This window comes from Saimiri boliviensis, chromosome 3 (genome assembly GCF_048565385.1).
Source record: "Saimiri boliviensis isolate mSaiBol1 chromosome 3, mSaiBol1.pri, whole genome shotgun sequence".
Taxonomy (NCBI): domain Eukaryota; kingdom Metazoa; phylum Chordata; class Mammalia; order Primates; family Cebidae; genus Saimiri; species Saimiri boliviensis.
In genome coordinates this window covers 83,318,292-83,338,193 of record NC_133451.1, presented here as the reverse complement: position 1 = coordinate 83,338,193, position 19,902 = coordinate 83,318,292, and the positions used below count along the sequence as shown (strand labels likewise).

At 37.0% G+C, this 19,902-nt stretch overlaps 1 protein-coding gene across 3 annotated transcripts in view; it reads right to left on the bottom strand.

Annotated features, from left to right (window-relative positions):
• Positions 1–19,902, bottom strand: part of CCSER1 (coiled-coil serine rich protein 1) — a 1,354,615-nt gene that overhangs the window by 1,254,140 nt on the left and 80,573 nt on the right. The gene's annotated exons all lie outside the window — the stretch shown is intronic.

The window sequence follows — 19,902 nt, the reverse complement described above, 5'->3', positions numbered from 1 at the left end:
TATCTCAACAAGGTGGAAAGCCAAAGTCCCTTTGTGAAGCACCTGTAATGAAAGCTTCATCACATTGAAATTAAATATATTTATTCATATGTGCATTCTCAATGTGTTTTATCTTTCCATTCCTTGAATTCTCAAAACCAACTATATTCCCCTTGCAAAAGCAGCCTTCTGATATTGAAATTAATTTTCTTACACCAATTTAATCTTCACTTGTCTAATTTTAACACCCCATATCCCTTATAATTTATTTCCCTTTCCTAGAGGAACTATAAGGTCACCTTACCTGAGAGCTCAGTATCTTGGGATGGGAACAGATATGACAGAAACTAACACTCAGTCTTCAGTACATGGAGATGAAGTAAATGTGTAAGTCACTGAGTATTTAAAATATCTATTTCTATGAAACAAACCACTCCCAGATTTAATGGCTTAACACAACTGCGTTATCTACTTATGGTTTTACAATTTGAGCTGACTGGCTTTTCTGCCGATCTCACGTAGGTCATTCATGCAGCAGCAATCTTCTGCAGACTCATTTGGGGCTGAAATCCAAAATGACCCCATTCACATACCTGGTGATTCCTAGCTAGCCAAGAATCTCTCTCACTCTCCTCATAGCATCTCTATTAGAGTAGCCAATCATATTACATGATAGCCTAGGGGTTCAAGACAGTGAAAGTGATGGCTGCCACGCCTCTTAAAGCTGAGGCCCATAACTGATATAGTATTACATACACCACACTGTATTAGTCAAAGCAAAACACAAGTTTATTTCCTGGATTCAAGAGGAGGAAAAATAGATCCCACTTCTTGATGAGAGAAGCAGCAACGCATCTGTGGCCAATTTTAATCCACCAGTGAAGCAAAGCTATTATCTAACCAGTAGCATATCTAAAACATCAATCTCCAGGGAATGAAAAGAGACAAAAATGAGGAAAAAAGCAATGGATCAACAAGTAGAGATGGCCTAGCCAAAACAAGTAGGTTCTATGCCAAAAGCAGGAGAGACAAATCCAGCAATAACCTAACTATATAGCTTTAAAATCTTATTGCTATAAGATCAAACACTAGTTCCAGCACTTACGACAGTAGCCTAGTTTCATAGCCTCTATAAGCCTCTATAAGCCTCTATAAGCCTCTATTTTCTCAATTGCCAAATAGAGTATATAATATCCACCTCTCAGGTTGTCATGATACTCAAACGAGATTATGGATCTATAAAAATCTGTCCCACTCAAGAGTGGAGGCTGTAATTGAGGTTGTTTTTTTCCCCCCATTTTTATCTTCTTAACTTTAGAAGAGGTAACAGAAAGTCACTTTAGGCTGGGCACGGTGGCTCATTCTTATAATCTCAGCACTTTAGGAGGCTGTGGTGGGCAGAAGGCTTAAGCCCAGGAGTTTGAGACCAGCCCAGAAAACGTGCAAAACCTTATCGCTACAAAAGGGTATGGTGGCATGCATCTGTAGTACCAAATACTCAGGAGGCTGAGGTGGGAGAATAGCTTGAACCCAGGGAGGTCAAGGATACAGCCAGCCATGATCATGCCACTGCACTCCAGCCTGGGCAACAGAGTGAGAACTGTGTCAAAGGAAAAAAAAAAGAAGTCATTTTAGACTCAATAAGGGTAGAAGCAGAATGAGTAGAACCAGATTTTACAGGGTTTTAAGGGCCTGTCTTATGATTAGGAAATTGTATATGTGAGAGAGATAAGGGCCTCTGAACCATTGAGAGCTGCTGCAGTACACAGGCCAGGAACTAAAAGCCTCCAATGTTCTTGGAAAATATTCAGTCACTGAGAAATTGCTAATAAGAAATTTACTACTAATAATATATTAAATATGATCCTGCCTTTATGGAGCCCTTGCAGTACTGAAACTGGCACATCCCTCTGCATCAGTTTTAAATTATAAATACTACTATTCATTTATTCAAAAAAATCTGTTTTTAGTGTCTATTACTTGCCAAACAATTACACATTAACTGTGGAAAAGCCAGAAATCCCTTTTTTCCATTGAATGTATCTTAAATCAAATGTAAATAAAACATATGTGTGTGTTCATGTATTAATCATTATGTATGTTCCATAGTGTGATCATTTCTTTATAATATTTAATGAACTATTTAGAGAATTGAAAGAAAAAAATATGTTATAATAGATTGGGATAGCAATGATAAACACAGGTAACGAAGAAACTCTCTAAAATATTTCCTGCAAAAAAGACACTTCTAGTTAGCCAGCAGTTTTCTACTTAAGCCTATTTTTGTTGTACAATGCAGCACCCTGAGTAATCCATTACAACTGCTGTTTTATAACAATATCCTCAAAATCACTTCCAATGTTTGTTAGGTGATACTGACAACCCACAAAGCAATGAGAATAGAAAGGGACATTGGGAAAAAAGTGAACAAAATGCAGACTAGAGAAATTCCCTTGTCATATGTCAACCTCAGGAGTCTGCCTTTTCTCCGTCTACTGATGAACTGGAGCTCTAACTATGAACTCAAATTCATTAGCTGGGTCCTATAAAATAGATAAATATAAAATCTCTAAAGATTTGTATGATACTACTGCTCAGAAATTCCAACCTATCTCTTAAAATTTCATGAAGAAAATATTGACTGAAAAGGGTACTGGGGTAACATGCACTTACATAAGCAACTTCTCAATCTCATAAGCCACAGTTATTCGACACATATTTACTGAGCATGTTCTATCTAGCTGAGCACTGAGATACAAAGATGAAAAATACATTATCTACCTTCTTGAAGTCCTAACAGTCTAATTGTCAAGAATATTAATTTTTATTTCCTTTCCCATATGACGAATAAAACTGAGAAGACACATAAAATAAATTCTATAATTTGGGCCTGCAATGAGCAAGTTTCTTTGACCTATATCATATTCAATGTAATAGAGACTTTAAGTTACATGGTTTCTTCTAGATCCAAAATTATTTCACTGAAATCACTGGATTAACAGTGAATACATTCCCTTCAGTTAGAGTCCTTTAAGGTCATAAATTAGGCTCAAGATAATGTAAACTAATAGACATTCTGATTCCAAATCTACCCCTTTCTCTCACTCGGGACACCCTTGAGATAACCAGGTCCATATTACACTCCAATGATCAACATCCACATGAATCATCCATGTTAAAAATCAATGTAATTGATATTTCTCTGGCCCACAGACACATACTTCTTGTTTGTAGTCTGTAGTATTCTGTACCAAGCAGTTTGGTCGCAGCTGCCTCCATCAATACAAACAATGAAGAGTTAGTAATTTCCATAAATGCTAAAATATAAAGAAGTAAAAATGTATTCTGAATCTATAAAAGTAAAATCAATATTGCCTTTTATAACATACTTACAATCTTTTTACCAAAATCCATAGTGAAAAAAAATACATATCAATTGTTTAAAACACATAGGGAAAGTCAATCAAAAAGGTTACATACTGTATTACTCCATTTATATAACCTTTTGAAACTACGAAATTTTAGAAATGAGGAATACATCAGTGATTGCATGGGGTTAGGGATGGGGGAAGAAAAGGGACAAGAATGTAGTTATACAAAGGGAATAGGAGGAACCTTGTGGTGCTGGAACTGTTCAGCATCTTGACTGTGGTGGTGAATACGTGAACCTACAACTGTACAGAACTAAACACACACACACACACACACACACACACACACACATACACATATATGCAGACACATAACTACATGGAAAACTGATTAAATCTAAATGTTTGGTGGATTCAGTAAATACCCCAGAGTATAATACCGTTCTACAATTTTGCAAGATATTAGCACTGGGGAAACTTGGCAAAGGGTTCACAGAAACTTTGCATGTAAAACTGCATATGAATCTATAATTCAATTAATTTTCAATTAAAAGAAATCAGAGTTTGTTTTCATTAAGGTCCCAATTTAAAATAATTATGGAAGGTATTCATGCAAATATGAATATGAAAGATATACACTGAAAACAAGGGAAAATAAAATTTAAAAACTCAATGTTGGTAGAGAGTACTAAGGGATTAAAAAGGCACTTTGAAATTTAGATAACAGAAAAATATCACTATAAAATAAATGTGTAAATTGTGATCTGTTCCCTTGTTCTAATTCTCACATTGTCATTTAGAAACAATATACTAAGCCACATTTTCAAAGCAACTCCTAAATCTAGCCAAGCTCAAACTTGCCTTTAAAAAACAGCAAAGTATTAAAACATTTTATCTTGTGAACTATGCACATAACTCCTACTAACAATACGAAATGTTTCAATGTAGTGGCATGAATTGTGAAGTAAGAGAGAAGGAAGGAAAATTAATTATAAGAACACAAAAGATAGGAATAGATAAAAGTGTATTTTAAATTCTAATTGTTTTATCCAGGTCTCTTTTTTAAAATGCTAATGAGAAATAGAACATCTTCTTAAGGAAAGAAGGTCCCAGGAAGAACCCACCTAAATATGCCCTTGTCCAAATACAGGACATGTCTGCCTGACCCTATGTCTTTAAACCAGAGTTGACTCAAAATGATGTCTCATGAATATCCCCACGCATGCAACAGCTTGTTTTGTTACCTGAACCTGTGAAATTTAATTTGATGTGTTTGTACTACTGTTATAGAGTGAAAACATGTGAGTCATTCTGAGAATATTACAAAGAAAAACCAAAGAATAACAGAGATTTTTAGACATAATATTTTACTTATCTAATATATAAGCTATGTTTTATTCAATTAATTGTAATAAATGCAGCCAGGATCAGTCCCACTTGGTAAGTAATGTAGGCAAAACAAATAATCTTCATCATGTGGCTCTTAGTTTTTGTCCTGTACCAGATCAGTTCAAATAGTCAAAGCATCTAAACTCATTCCTACTTCCTCAAAATTCACTTACAGCAGAGATTCTACAGTAATTATTCATGCCAAGGGTAGATGTTACTAAAGACTCAAGTATTAACTCCCCAAAGGAATAAATATATTTTTTAAGAAACAGAGATACTGTTTGTATATTAATAGTGATAAAAGTTTTACTTTTTGAGGTCTGATCAGTAGAATTCCAGGTATCAAAAAATGACTAGAAAATGCGTTTTTGAGGACACCAGATCCTGCTTCTGTGTTATAATATGCTGTCTAATGCACTGCCTATGTGTGAAAATGCCTGGTACAGGTCTTAGCATGTAGTAGGTGCTCTGTAAATATGCTGAATTTTTCAAATGAGGTAATTGTACCACATAATCATAGCAAGCTATCTAGTCCACCTAAATATAATATTAGCTCTGAATGATTTTTAAAAATATGTAAGTTTCATACACTCTACTCATCAAGAGAATATAACCTCTTCATGTTATATGTAATTATCTACTCTCTCCACAATGTTCCCAAGATTATTTTTTCTTATACTATCATTAGGCATATTTTCACTAAAATTTATAATAGTTTGGGAGTTATGTATTCTATTGCCTGTTCCCTACCTGAGGTCAGAAGTATTTAAGTGAAAAACTGATACCACAACTTGTTATTGTTAAAATGATTCCTTGCTTATTCCTTGACATAAAGATAATACTGTTTTCTGAAAATCTATGCCCATTTATATAAATTCAATTTTTAAATGATCTTTGCAATTCAAAAAATGCCAAATTATATGACAATTTTACCACATAACTAAATTAGCATATATTTATATAGTTATTTATCTTTATTTCATAAAAGGAGAAAGGAATGAGAAAAATTAAAATCCAGAGGCTACTACACAAAATATGTATTTCTATGTGTTTGTGGTGCAACCACACATCTAAATTGCTTCCAATCAGTTACAATTTTTTGAAACAATACACGTATCTGAAATGATCAGAACCAGCTCTAGCTGGTTCTTACAGATAGCCTTGGCAAGGTGTCCACTGCCTGGTAAATTAAAGTGATTCATCAATGTCATTGCTGTCGCAAATGCACAAGATTGGCCAGTAGAGATGGATACAAAGTACAGAAAATATTCCAGATGTGTTGCATGCTTGAGTTTTTTACAGACAGAATATGCACTTTATGTATGCCGAAGCCTATCAAACCCGATTTCTGTTTTGTTATGTTGTCAGAAATCCTGTTCATTAAAATCTAAGAGTGATAGCTTAAGTCACAGAAAAAGATGTAGTACGGTCAATGTCCTCAATAGTTATCTACATTTTCCTTCAAAAGCAAAAGCAAATCAAAAAGAAATATAAGCATATATTCATGTGCAGGGTAAAAAATCATATAGGCAATAAGGTTTAAAAAAAATCATGGGGCCGGGTGCGGTGGCTCAAGCCTGTAATCCCAGTACTTTGGGAGGCCGAGGTGGGTGGATCACGAGGTCAGAGATCGAGACCATCCTGGTCAACATGGTGAAACCCCGTCTCTACTAAAAATACAAAAAATTAGCTGGGCATGGTGGTGCGTGCCTGTAATCCCAGCTACTCAGGAGGCTGAGGCAGGAGAATTGCCTGCACCCAGGAGGTGGAGGTTGCGGTGAGCTGAGATCACGCCATTGCACTCTAGCCTGGGTAACAAGAGTGAAACTCCGTCTCAAAAAAATAAAAAAAAAAAATCATGGAAGAACAAGCTGCAGAGAAGAATAGTTTATTGCTTTGAAATAAGTGCTAAGGTGACTAAATTAAATATTTTGAATTACAGTAGTTTTCCCTTATCTATAGAGGATACCTTCCAAGACCCCCAGCAGATGCCTAAAGCCACAGATAGTACCAAGCCCTCCCTATCTATACTGTTATTCCTTATACACACATCTATGATAAAGTTTAATTTTTGTTTATTTATTTATTTATTTTGAGATGGAGTCTCACTCTGTCACCCAAGCTGGAGTGTAGTGGTGCGATCTCAGCTCACTGCAACTTCTGCTTCCTTGCTTCTAGCAATTTTCCTGCCTCAGCTTCCCAAGTGTCTAGCACTACAGGCACGCACCACCATGCCTGGTTAATTTTTGTATTTTTTAAGTAGGGATGGGGTTTCACCACAATTTCTAAATGAGGCACAGTTAGAGATTAACAAATGTAACTAAAAACAAAATGTCATAACAACATACTGCAATAAAAGTGATGTGTGTTCTGGTTTCCTCTCCAAGCATCTTATTGTACACCTTATTTGAAAACACATATTTTCAAACCAAGATTGACCACAGGTTAACTGAAATCGTAGAAACTGAAACTGCAGGCAAGGGGAAACTCCTGTATACAGTCTTAGTTCAGACAGATAAATATTAGCAACATAAAAGCACTTAATAATATTTTACTTCTTATCCTTATAATTCTATTTCCCATAGATCTATTTCCTTATTCCTAATTTATAAAAGCAATCCGAAGACTCAGATTTCCAGCATTTAACTCAATAACTTTATTTAAGCATGGGATACTTAAAGGGTATTGTTTCAGGTACAAGAGTCATATCAAAACAAGTACAATCATAATCTTTCTCCCAAGTAAGTATGCTTGTCAGTATCTAAAACTGAATGATAGTTTATGTGCCCAATATGAGTAGTGGGATCTGAAAATCCCCACTTCCGTATACAGTGAAGAGCAAGGCATGATTTTTATTGAAAATAAACTTAAACTCACAAGCAAGACAGAGGTATATTTGGGACTAGAGTTTAGGTAAGTGACACAGACTGAGAATGTAGATTTGAAGGCAACTACATTATATAATAATTGGGATGATGAGAATGAGTAATATATAAATCATGTAGTGTGAAAAATAAGCCCTAATCCCTTTCAAGATAAATATTTAAGGCATACCTGTTTTCCAGACATCTACAACTGGATGTCCATTCTAAAAAATAACGCGATAACAGAATCAATCATTTTTTTCCAAACTTATTTCTTCTCCTGTATTTCCTATCATAAGGAAGTCCCAAAACATAAGAAAATTAGCCATGACATTGCTCTCCCCATCAATACCCAACAAATAAGTCAGTGCATCCTGTAGATACATCCTCCTAAAAAGTTCATTTTCCTCATCCCTATTTCCATACTTTGGATTCATGTCACCATCATTCTCATGTAGATTATTCAAATAATTTCTAGTCCATCTCCCTCTGTAATTGTTCGAAACCTGTTCTTTGCCCTGAAGCCAGAATTAGCCTTCTAAAATGCCAACTTCACTTGTTTGCATAAGTCCTTTAATAATTTCTCCTTAACCTTGGGTCAAATTCCAAACCCTTTCAGAGGGCACGAAAACCCTTGATCATCAATCTCAGATCTTGGTAGTATAACCTCCTTCATTGCTAACACCAAACACACATACAGATATCCTACACCCTAGGCATATTAATTTTATTTATTTATTTATTTATTTATTTATTAGAGACGGTTTCGCTGTGTTGTCTATGCTGGTCTTGTACTCCTTGTCCCAACTGATTCTCCTGCTTTGGCCTTCCAAAGCTCTGGAATTACAGGCATGACTCACCACACCTGGCCTAATCTTTTTCAAGTTATTTAAAAGTTTCAGGTTTTCGTATCATGTTTACTTTTTTATGTAGTTCCAACCCCACTTCCAGCCCATGAAGAGTAACTACTCCTAAGGAAATTAAGAGTGAAAAGCTATCACCTGCCCTTATTATGTAGCTAGCTGAATCTAACTCAATAATTAAAGCCAGACTGCCTCTCTGTAAGTTTAATGTTTCATTTCTTATTTGAATTTTACAACTTTCTTAAATTAGCAGCACAAATCTCTTTTATTTTCCACTTTTATTTTAAATTCAGGGTACATGTGCAAGTTTGCTACAAAAATAAATACTGTGTAATGCTGCGCTTTGAGGTACAAATGATCCCAGCGCCACAGTACCCAATAGTTAAATACTAAACAAAACACTAGCAAACTGAATCCAACAGTACACCAAAAAGTTAATTCACAAGGATCAAGTATGCTTCATTCCTGAGATGTAAGGTCCATTCAACATACACAAATAAATAAATATGATTCATTATATGAACAAATTTTAAAAAACACACACACGATTATCTCAACAGACATGGAAAAAGCTTTCAATAAAATCTGACCTCCCTTCATGATAAAAAAACCCTTAAGAAACTATCAAGGAATGGGTGTGAGGACCAATACCTGTAATCCCAGAACTTTGGGAGGCTGAGGCAGGAGGATTACTTAAGACTAAAAGTTTGAGACCAGTTTGGGCAACACATTGAGACCGTATCTCTAGAAAATAAAAATTTTTTAATTTGCCAGATGTGGTGGTGTGTGTCTGTAGTCTCAGCTACTCATAAGGCTGAGGTAGCAGGATCTTGAGCCTTGGAGGTCAAGGCTGCAGTGAGCCATAATCATACCATTGCACTCCAGCCTGGATAACAGAGTTAGACCCTGTCTCAAAAACTAATAATAATAATCATAATAATAAAGAAAAAGAAACTAGGCATTGAAGGAATATAACTCAAAATATGAAGAGCCATCTATGATAAACCCACAACCAACATCATACTGTACAGGCAAAAACTGGACATATTCCCCTTGAGAAACAGAACAAGACAAAGACACCTACTCTCACCAATCCTATTCAACACAGTACTGGAAGTGTCAGCCAGAGCAGTCAGGCAAGAGAAGGAAATAAAAGGCATCCAAATAAGAAAAGAAAAGGTCAACCTATCTCTCTTCAGGGACACTATAATTCTATACATAGAAAATCCTAAAGACTACACCAAAAGGCTCCTAGAATTGATAAATGACTTCAGGAAAGTTTCAGGATACAAAATCAATGTACAAAAGTCATTTTCATTGCTATACACCAATAACATTCAAGCTAAATCAGGAATGTAATCTCCTTTATAAAAGCAACACACACAAAAAATAAAAAATTAAATACCTAGGAATAAATCTAAACCAAGGATGTAAAAGATCCCTACAAGGAGAGCTACAAAACACTGCTTAAAGAAATCATAGATGATTTAAAAAAAAAAAAAAAGGGGGAAAACATCCCATGTTCAAGGGATGGAAGAATCAATATTGTTAAAATTGTCATACTGCCAAAAGAAACCTAAGATTCAATGCTATTCCTGTCAAGCTACCAACATCATTTATCACAGAACTAGGGAGAAAAAAAAACTATTCTAAAATTCATATGGAATCAAAAAAAGCCCAAATATCCAAAGCAACCCTAAGCAAAAAGAACAAAGCTGGAAGCATCACACTACACTACCGACTTCAAACTACACTACAATGCTGCAGTAACCAAAACAGGATGGTACTGGTACAAAAAAAGACACATAGATCAATATAACAGACTAGAGACCCCAGAAATAAAGCCAGACACCTACAGCCGTCTGATCTTCAACAAAGTCAATGGAAATCTCTTTTATAAATGATATCTAATATAGAAATGTAATGTGCACATCTTTAATATAAGATGATCTGATTGTCACAGTTTTGTAGCTGAAAGATCTTAAAAATATTCTTTTCCACTGGACTATTCAGAAAACACTATCCATCTCACTTCAATAATAGAAGCTTATGAACTCCAGCTGTAAGGAGAAGTCCTTTGATTTCTCCCTATATTCTGCCTTAGTACACAGAAGGAGTTTAGAGCAACACAGCTGGCAACCAGTGAAGTGCTTTTCAAATTCAATGCACAAACCATGCACAAACCAATCACCCAGGAGTAGAGAGGAGTCTTAAAATGCATATTCTGATTCAGTAGGTCTGAGATTAAGCCTTAAATTCTGCATTTCTAACCAGTTTCCAGATGATGCAGATGCTGCTGATAAAAGAGCCACCACACATTAAAGTAGCAAGGGTCTCTGTTATATAAAAAGTTTCAGGCAGGGCACAATGGTTCACGCCTGTAATCTCAGCACTTTGGTAGGCCGAGGTGGGCAGATCACCTGAGGCCAGGAATTCTAGACTAGCCTGACCAACATGGAGAAAACCCATCTCTTACTAGAAATACAAAAGTTAGCTGGGCGTGGTGGCACATGCCTGTAATCCCAGCTACTCAAGAGACTGAGGCAGGAGAATTGCTTGAACTGGTGAGGCGGAGGTTGCAGGGAGCTGAGATTGCGCCATTGCACCCCAGCCTGGGTAACAAGAGCGTAACTCCATCTCAAAAACAAACAAACAAACAAACAAAAAAGTTGCTGTTCCTTTCTACCAACTTATTCAAATATCTTCAGGGATAAAAAGTGACAAATTTTATCCATCAGAATCTTTAATGAGTGGTGAGCAGCATTCATTAAATGTTATCCACGTACATACAGAACACACACACATATTCACACACACTACAAACTCTGTCTTCTGCACCTCCTACATCCTGACCCTGCACAGGTCCCCACCTCTGCCCCTGCCCTTCTCTCAGCTTCATGTTCCCAAGTAGTAAAGGCTGGTGGATAGTGAGCGGGTTCCAAAGATTAGATCTGTGGTTCCAAAGATTTGATCTGGGGCAGGAGCTACAGGTTTTCAATTTAGCCTCAGGTCTAAGATACACCTTCCATTGCATCTTTGTCAGAAAGTTCTACATTTGGAAATTATTTGGAACTATCTCGCCCATTATTAAAGCAGATACTTTGACCCACATTTGACCACTCGTGCCCTGTGTTTATTTTCTCTGTCAAATAGAGCACAGAGGAGTGTAAAGTTGCTTTTTTTTAAAACTAGGTGTGCGTATTTTTAAACTGAGATAAATTGTGTTTTTCCTGAATTTCAGGAAAGTCAACTGATGTTGAAATCTATACAGTGAAAGTTTACACCCCTCATTAAACTTGCTACTATGCTAAAGGTTGAAAGTAACTGGTTTCACCTCCTGTGAAACAAGTAGGTCAAGGACATCCTTTTTCTAGTCAATATGCTTAAGAAATATATACACTGGTGAAAGGACTTTAAGTGACTAAATGCTCACTCAAGTGAAAGACATTTGGAAAACTTTTTACAAAGAAAATATTTTTTATAACTAGCTTTGTAAAGAAGGGCTAAAATGTAATCTTGCATTGCTGATGATAAGGCTTCACTAGTTGGGTATTCAATCTATTTCTTGGGAACAGCGAACATGCTTAGGAGAATTTTTATTAGCTCCTACCTAATCATTTTTAAATAACCTATTTATTTTGACAGAATTCTATTCAACCAGAAAAACATAACATAAAGAGAAAAATATAGCACTCAAAGTATTAATTCATGACACATTTCTCTAAAATTAATGAGCTTTTAGAACTAGAATTCATACTCATCTTTCTCCCCGTAATAACAAATCTGTCAAAAAGAATTTACATAACTGTACAATCAAATACAAATTGAAAAACCTAACAGGAATGCTATATTAAAGGAATAAAATTAGAATAAAATATAGCATTCCTGTAAGAACATATTTACTAGAATATTCAAAATTCTGTGTAAAAGGTAATGCGATTCACAGCAAGGGAATCCTTTAATCTCTCTGGACCTCAGTTTCTTCATTTATAAAATTAGAAAAATGTTTTTTAAAGTCTGTTGTATCAAAAGCCTATATGAGTGTTCTAATTTCACAATTTACTCTCATCAAGGACTGAATTAGTAGAAACTCTGATGGTGCCTTTGTTATCTAGCAAATCCACTGACTTGGCCAGATCTTACAGAATTTCTTTAGGAAATGCAAATGCTTTTTATTGCCTTGTAATGATCTAGCAACTGCATGGCCAGATGATGTTAAAATAACTGAGAAATTCACAGTTAATTCATTTTTGTGAACAATATTTACTGATCATTATGCTGAGTGATCACATTTTAGATTCATAAGCTTCAATCTCCAGTGTTTCCCTGGGTGCTCTCCAGCAATCCTATTAGTTACCCCTAACTCGCCTAAGTGATCTATTCATACTCCTTACTGTCCTTTCAAACCTCCCACACCTTCTCTTATATCCTTACTCTATTGGTCTATTACTAAAAACATAGAAGCATTTTGAAAAGAACTTCTACCGACTCTTAAATCTCACATCCCCAATTCACTTGCATCCCTGCCCATTTAATCTTCCTTTCTTACCATGGCTAAAGATAAACACCTCCTATGTCTATCCAAGGCCAGTTCTCCCATATTTGCACTGTGTTCCATCCCCTCTTGGTAAATCAATGGCCTCACTCCAGAAATTGCATTCTTTCTCCATTACAGATTAATTTTATCTTCTCTAGATTATTACCTATAAATTTATTCAGACTATTCCCTACAAACATAATGTATTAAACCTTAAAAGCAAACAAAAACTCCTTAATCCCTCTCCTCCCTCCAGCTATTGACTTATTCTATTCTCTCTTTCATGGCAAAACCATTCAAAAGCATCTCTCATGCATTCTGTCTCCACTTCTGTTTTCTCTAATTTTCTTTTAAAGATATTTAAGTTTTTATTACCACAATTTCAATGAGGCAGGTTCTATCAAGTAATGAATGATCTTTATATTGCTAAGCTCTGCTACATTCAGTCCTCACTTTATTTAAGGACAAGCATTTGCCAAAGTTGACTAATCCCTTCCTGACATACTTTCCTTACTTGGCATAGAGTACAACAAACTCTGGTTTTTCTCCTCACTTCTTGGCTTGTCCCCCACCAAGTACTTGCTGTTTTTCCTTCATGGTTTCTACAATGTCCACAAGTGCACACTCTTCAGAGTTCAGTTCTTGGACCTCTCCTCTTTATTATGAACACCCTTTGGCCAGGTGATCTCACCTAGTTCCATGTTTTAAATGCCCAGCTACATACTGTGGACTTCCAAATCTCTATCTCTAGCCCATATCTAGCCTGTGAAACCCAAATTCACATATTCTATTGCCTATTCAACTTTTTCACTTAGATGTCCAGTAGACATCTCAACCTTACCATACCCCAAAACAAATATCTGGTTTTCCTCCAAATACTTGCTAATCTCACAATCTTCATCCCCATCTCAGAAAATGGCAATTCTATCTTTGCAGTCCAATCTAAACATCAGGCATCCTTATGTCCCTTTCTCTCACACTGCACATTAATCCTCTAGCAATTCGTTATGACTCTCTCCCCACTGCTACCGCCCTGTCAGCAACCATCTGCTTTCTCCTGATTGCCCTGCTATCAGAGTATTTTCAACACTGAAGCCAGAGTGCACCTGTCAAATCAGAAGTCAGATCATGTCTCTCTTCTTTAAAAACATGCATAACCTTTCCTATACCACACAGATAAAAGCAAAAATCCTTACAAAGGCCTTCATGATCTAACTTCCCCCATACACGTTAGGCCTCATCTGCCATTACTCTCCCTCTCCACCCCCAGGTGCAACACTATTCTCTTGGCTGATTTGTCAACAAGCCCAGTCCTCTCCTCTTAAGAGGTGTTTACACTTCATATTCTCTTTGTCTAAAATATTCTTCCCCAAAATTTGCCACCCAAAGGTCTCTGCTCAAATGCTATTTTTGGAGAAAGGCCTTTGTGGACATCTTATATAAAATGCAACTACCACTGCACTCCTATTTCTCCTTATCTTCCTTTACTTTTCTCCTTAACATTATCAGACACGTATCTGTACTCTTTTGGAGTTTCAAAACTCTCCAAATACCACTAATCTTCAGTAAGTCAGATATAAAGTCATTCTAGTAAATAACCTTCTAACATGATTACATATTTAATATAGTTTATTCAGGGTTACAGTTATTCTCCACTTGGTTCTTGTATTTCTTTAAAACTGAAGAAAGTCAATCCTTCTAATGTATTTAGCTCTAAGAAATGGGTCTATAACCTTTTTGAATGATACAACATAAAGAAAGCAAACTCGATGTGAATAAAGTTTGTAGAACAGAAAAAGTAAAGTGCCTTAAGATGGAATTTTCAACTTTTTAATATGCAGAGTAATACATATATTTTCAGATAAAAATACTATGATTATTAGATATTCAAATGCATTAGTTTCCATCATACATTTAAAGAAACAAAACCAATATGTATACTGGGTGGATATATATATATATATATATATATGCATATAATAACAACCCACACAAATATAGCTGCCTTTTCAGTATTCTTCAAAACTTGAGTTCTTTGCAGTGAATATTTGGGATTTCAAAATGCTAATATCTTGTTGTGGTAATTTTAAAAATCCTTGGACTATAAGATGCTTTCATTAAAGCTATACAGACAAATCAAAGAATCTCCAGAAGAAAGTATCAAATTTGATGATACATCTTGAAATTTTCCACTTAATCAAAGCAGGTATATGATGAGAGCTGTATTCAAATAACCAAAGGGCTGATAGCGGTTGTTGCCTACACTTAAACTTGACATTCGCTAAGATCATTTGTCTTGTTAAAGAAGTATTCTGTGTTTCCTTCCAACTTTAAGATGATTTGATATTTTCTTCTTTTCTACTTCTGTCTATTCTGCCTACAGATATGCTCAAGAATCTTTGAGAGGGGAAAAAAAAAACAAAAAACAAAACACAATGAATTCTTTGTCTTCTTCCTCTCAAGAATTCATCAATAAACTTCCTAAAACATTTTTCTGATTACATTATTACAACTAATATTATTCAATACTGTTAATCACATACAGAATGAAATCCAAGGTTCTTAGGGTAAACCATTGCGGCTGATTGCATTTGCCAAACATGGGTATAAGAACACAATCCCACCAGCTTCCCTTCAATGTGATTTTGCCACTCCCCAACTTGAAAGCAAAGTCAAATTGTTCTTTTCTTGAGCCTGGTCTGCCATTTGTGCTTTTCTCGTATCTAATAAAATGCAATTAAGATTCCACAGTCATAACAGTAGCTATTTTTCCTAAATACCTATGAGCAACACTCAAGAATCTTCATTCTTACTCATTTTAAATGCAAGTGTATCAGTTACACAATCATTCTACTTCCCTTAAAAGCACTAATGCTGGACTATAACAGGATTAAGCATGTCTTCTCTGAAGCAAGAGACAATGACGGTAGAGATATGACTTTTACAAATGGCTAAAAATAGGGGTTTAAGAAATCCACAAATTTCTGGGCTTGCAGAACGTAAAAGTTGAGAATTGAAGATGGGATTTCAAATGCTCTTATTCTTCCAAAAACACAGTTTAAAAAGAATTTTTCAAAAAATTTTTTCCCCAAAAATTGAAAGAAAAGTTATTAAATTCCCTGTCATTGTCTGATATTACTATATAAAAGAAAAGTGCCTACGAAACTGGACTATTTTTAACATTTAGTAGGCTATTTAAGGAAAATGCAAAATGTTGAATGTGTGAGAATACACACAAGACAATTGAAATAAACAAAAATCCCATCTCTCCCATAAGACAACAGAATTCTCATGAAGTTATTAAATCATAAAGCGTAATTGTAAAAAATGGAATTCTTTTAATTAAAAAAACCAAAATATTTTACATAGGATTTTAAATATCCTGCTTTTCAAAACTGCTGCCTAATAAAATCATACAATCATTAAGAGTTTTACCATCTGTATCTTTTATTTTATTAGAAATGATAGTAGAGGCCAGGAACAGTAGTTCATGCCTGTAATCTCAGCCCTTTGGGAGGATGAGACCAGAGGATTGCTTGAGCTCAAGAGTCCTATGGAAGCCTGGAAAACATATAGACAGACCCTCTCTCTACAAATAAGTTAAACAATTAACCAGGTGTGGTGGCACATGCCTGTAATCTCAGCTACTCAAGAGGCTGAGGCAGGAGGATTGCTTTAGCCTTAGAGGTCGAGGCTGCATTGACTGGTGATTTCACCACTTCACTTCAGCCTAGGAAACAGAGTGAGATCCTGTTCAAAAGAAAAAAAAAAGAAAAGAAAAGAAAGGAAAAAAAAATCATAGCAGAATACCTGAAACTCATAGAGCAATTAGCTATCATCAATCCAGATGCAGACAACTGCTTAAACTTCATAATTCAACTTTAAGACAAAACAAATACATGTATAGTTCATTTTAAATTTGACCTTTTAATTATTTTTGTGTAGATTTTTCAAAGCTCTGTGAAATGATCATTGATTCTTTCAAATTAGTGTAAACTGAAAAGATCATAGCAATAACCGCTTGCCTGCTGATATAGGTCAAAGAAGGAAAAGGGAAATGACTGTTCAATTTCCTTCTTTTTAACAAAGATCTTTCTTTGTTATGTTTCTTGGGCCACTAAAAGAGTGCAAACAGAGCATGGAAGGGAAAAAGAGAGATTCCTCCAGTTAGTATTAAGCAGGAAATCCCAGTGTTTATTTTGCTAACATTAGGGCATAGAAAAACAGCAAGATACTAAGAAAGGCTTCAGCAATTTTCATTAAGACAAAACTGCCTGATTAAAGTACTGCACAAACCAAACCAAACAAAACATGTAAGAGGATGGTGTTACTCAATCCCAGGGGGGGGAAAATAAAACAGGACAGGACTTTAACAATGATTGGTAAAGACTGTTAATGTGATTATCATTTTAAAACAGTACTATATCAAAAACTTAAACAATTTAAAAAACAACACTAGACACACAGACACAATGAGCTTAGCCATTCAGAGAAATTTCGTTTGGAGAAGAAGTGCTAAAGATTTAATTGGCCCAAAGTAAAGGAAAACTGAAATTCAAAGTGTAATATCATACACAGAACAGATTATTAGACATTGCATTATTCTCAAATAAAATTAGAACTGCCTTAGGGTCTCACTGATTAAATCATGAGAAATCCAGTATTATTCTTAGGCAAAGGCCATGGGCCCCTCTGGTAGTGCAGACATATGCAGTTCAAAAGGGGCAATGCCAGACTTCTACTCCAAGCAAGAGGAGGACAACACTGCTAGCCTGGGGTAGTCAGGCTGCTGCTCCTCTACCTTCACCTTAGAACTGAGTGTCCTCGGATTCTGCCCTTCCATCATCTGTCCCACTTCTCATTGCCCAGATCCCTACCAATGATAGTACTTCAGAGGATGTTCCAAGGGCAAACCCACTCCTCTGTGCGAGACTTGACTAGGGGTGCCCCTCACTTGGGCCACCATGACCTGAACACTTAGTGTCTGTTCCTTTCCACACTCATACCACCATCTATTTCAGTGGGTCACCCTTTACAGCTTCTTTATACAGGGAAGGGAGGCAATAAGGAATGGAAGACTTTGTTCAAATGGTCACTGGCTCCATTTCTTATGCACAAGTAAGCCTCTGAGCATTTTCTGGAAGGGTAAACATAGGAAACCTGAAACTTATCTCAGGTATTGTTAGTACAAAGCCTAATAAAGACAAATAGATAAGAAAAAATGGGTAGATGTTTGGCACTTCCTGGCTGAAAAGACAGTCAAATAGGAATGGCTCCGGTTGGCAGCTTCCAGCAAGATCAACGCAGAAGGTGGGTGATTTCTGCATTTCCATCTGAAGAACCTGGCTCATCTCACTGAGACTGGTTAGACAGTGGGTACAGCCCATGGAGGGCAGGCGGAAGTAGGGGGGGTGTCTCCTTACACAGGAAGCATAAGGGGTCTAAGAATTCCCTCCATTAGCCAATGGAAGCAATGAGAAACCATGCCGTGAGGAACAGTGCATTCTGGCCCAGATACAAGGCTTTTCCCAGGGTCTTCGCAACCCACAAACTAGGAGATTCCCTTGGATGCCTACACCACCAGGGCCCACTCCCAGTTTCAAGCACAAAACTGGGAGGCTGTTTGGGCAGACACCAAGTTAGCTGCAGAAGTTTTTTTCATACCCCAGTGGCACCTGGAATGATAGTGAGACAGAATCATTCACTACCCTGGAAAGGGGGCTGAAACCAGGAAGCCGAGTGGTCTAGCTCAGCAGATCCTGCCCCCATGGAGCTCAGCAAATTAAGATTCTCAGCAAACTGACACAAGAGCAGAAAATCAAACACTCCATGTTCTCACTCATAGGCGGGTGTTGAACAGTGAGAACACATGGACACAGGGAGGGGAGCACTACACACTGGGGTCTGTTGGGGGGAAATGGGGGAGGGACGGCGCGTGGGGAGGTGGGAAGAGATAGCATGGGGAGAAATGACAGATACAGGTGAGGGGAAGGAAGGCAGCAAACCACACTGCCATATGTGTACCTATGCAACAATCTTGCATGTTCTTCACATGTACCCCAAAACCTAAAATGCAACAAAAGAAAAAAAAAAAAAAAGATCCACTGGCCTGAAATTCTCACTGTCAGCAGAGCAGTCTCAAGTCAAGCTGAGATGCTCAAGCTTGTTGCGGGGAGGGGCGTCTGGCATTACTGAGGTTTGAGTAGGCAGTTTTCCCCTCATAGTGTACATAAAGCTGCCAAGAGGTTCAAACTGGGGTAGAGCCCACCGCAGCACCTCAAAGCTGCTGTAGCCAGACTTCCTCTCTATAGATTCCTCCTCTCCAGGCAGGGCATCTCTGAGAGAGAGGCAGCAGCCCAAATCAGGGGCTTATAAATAAAACTCCCATCTCCCCAGGTACAGACACCCTGGGGGAAGGGGTGGCTGTGGGCACAGCTTCAGCAGACAGACATTCCTGCCTGCCAACTCTGAAGAGAGCAGTGGATCTCCCAGCACAGTGCTAAAAGTCTACTAAGAGACAGATTGCCTCCTTAAGTGGGTCCCTGACTCCTGTGCCTGCTGACTTAGAGACACCTCCCAACAGGGGTCAACAGACACCTCATACAGGAGAGCTCCGGCTGGCATCTGGTGGGTGCCCCTCTGGGATGAAGCTTCCAGAGGAAGGAAGAGGCAGCAATCTTTGCTGTTCCACAGCCTCCACTGGTGATACCCAGACAAACAGGGTCCGGAATGGACCTCCAGCAAACTCCAGCAGACATACAGCTGAGGGACATGACTTACAGAAGGAAAATTAACAAACAGAAAGAAATAGCATCAACATCCACAAAAAGAACCGCCTCGCAAAAATCCCATCCAAAGATTACCAACATCAAAAATCAAATGTAGATAATTCCACGAAG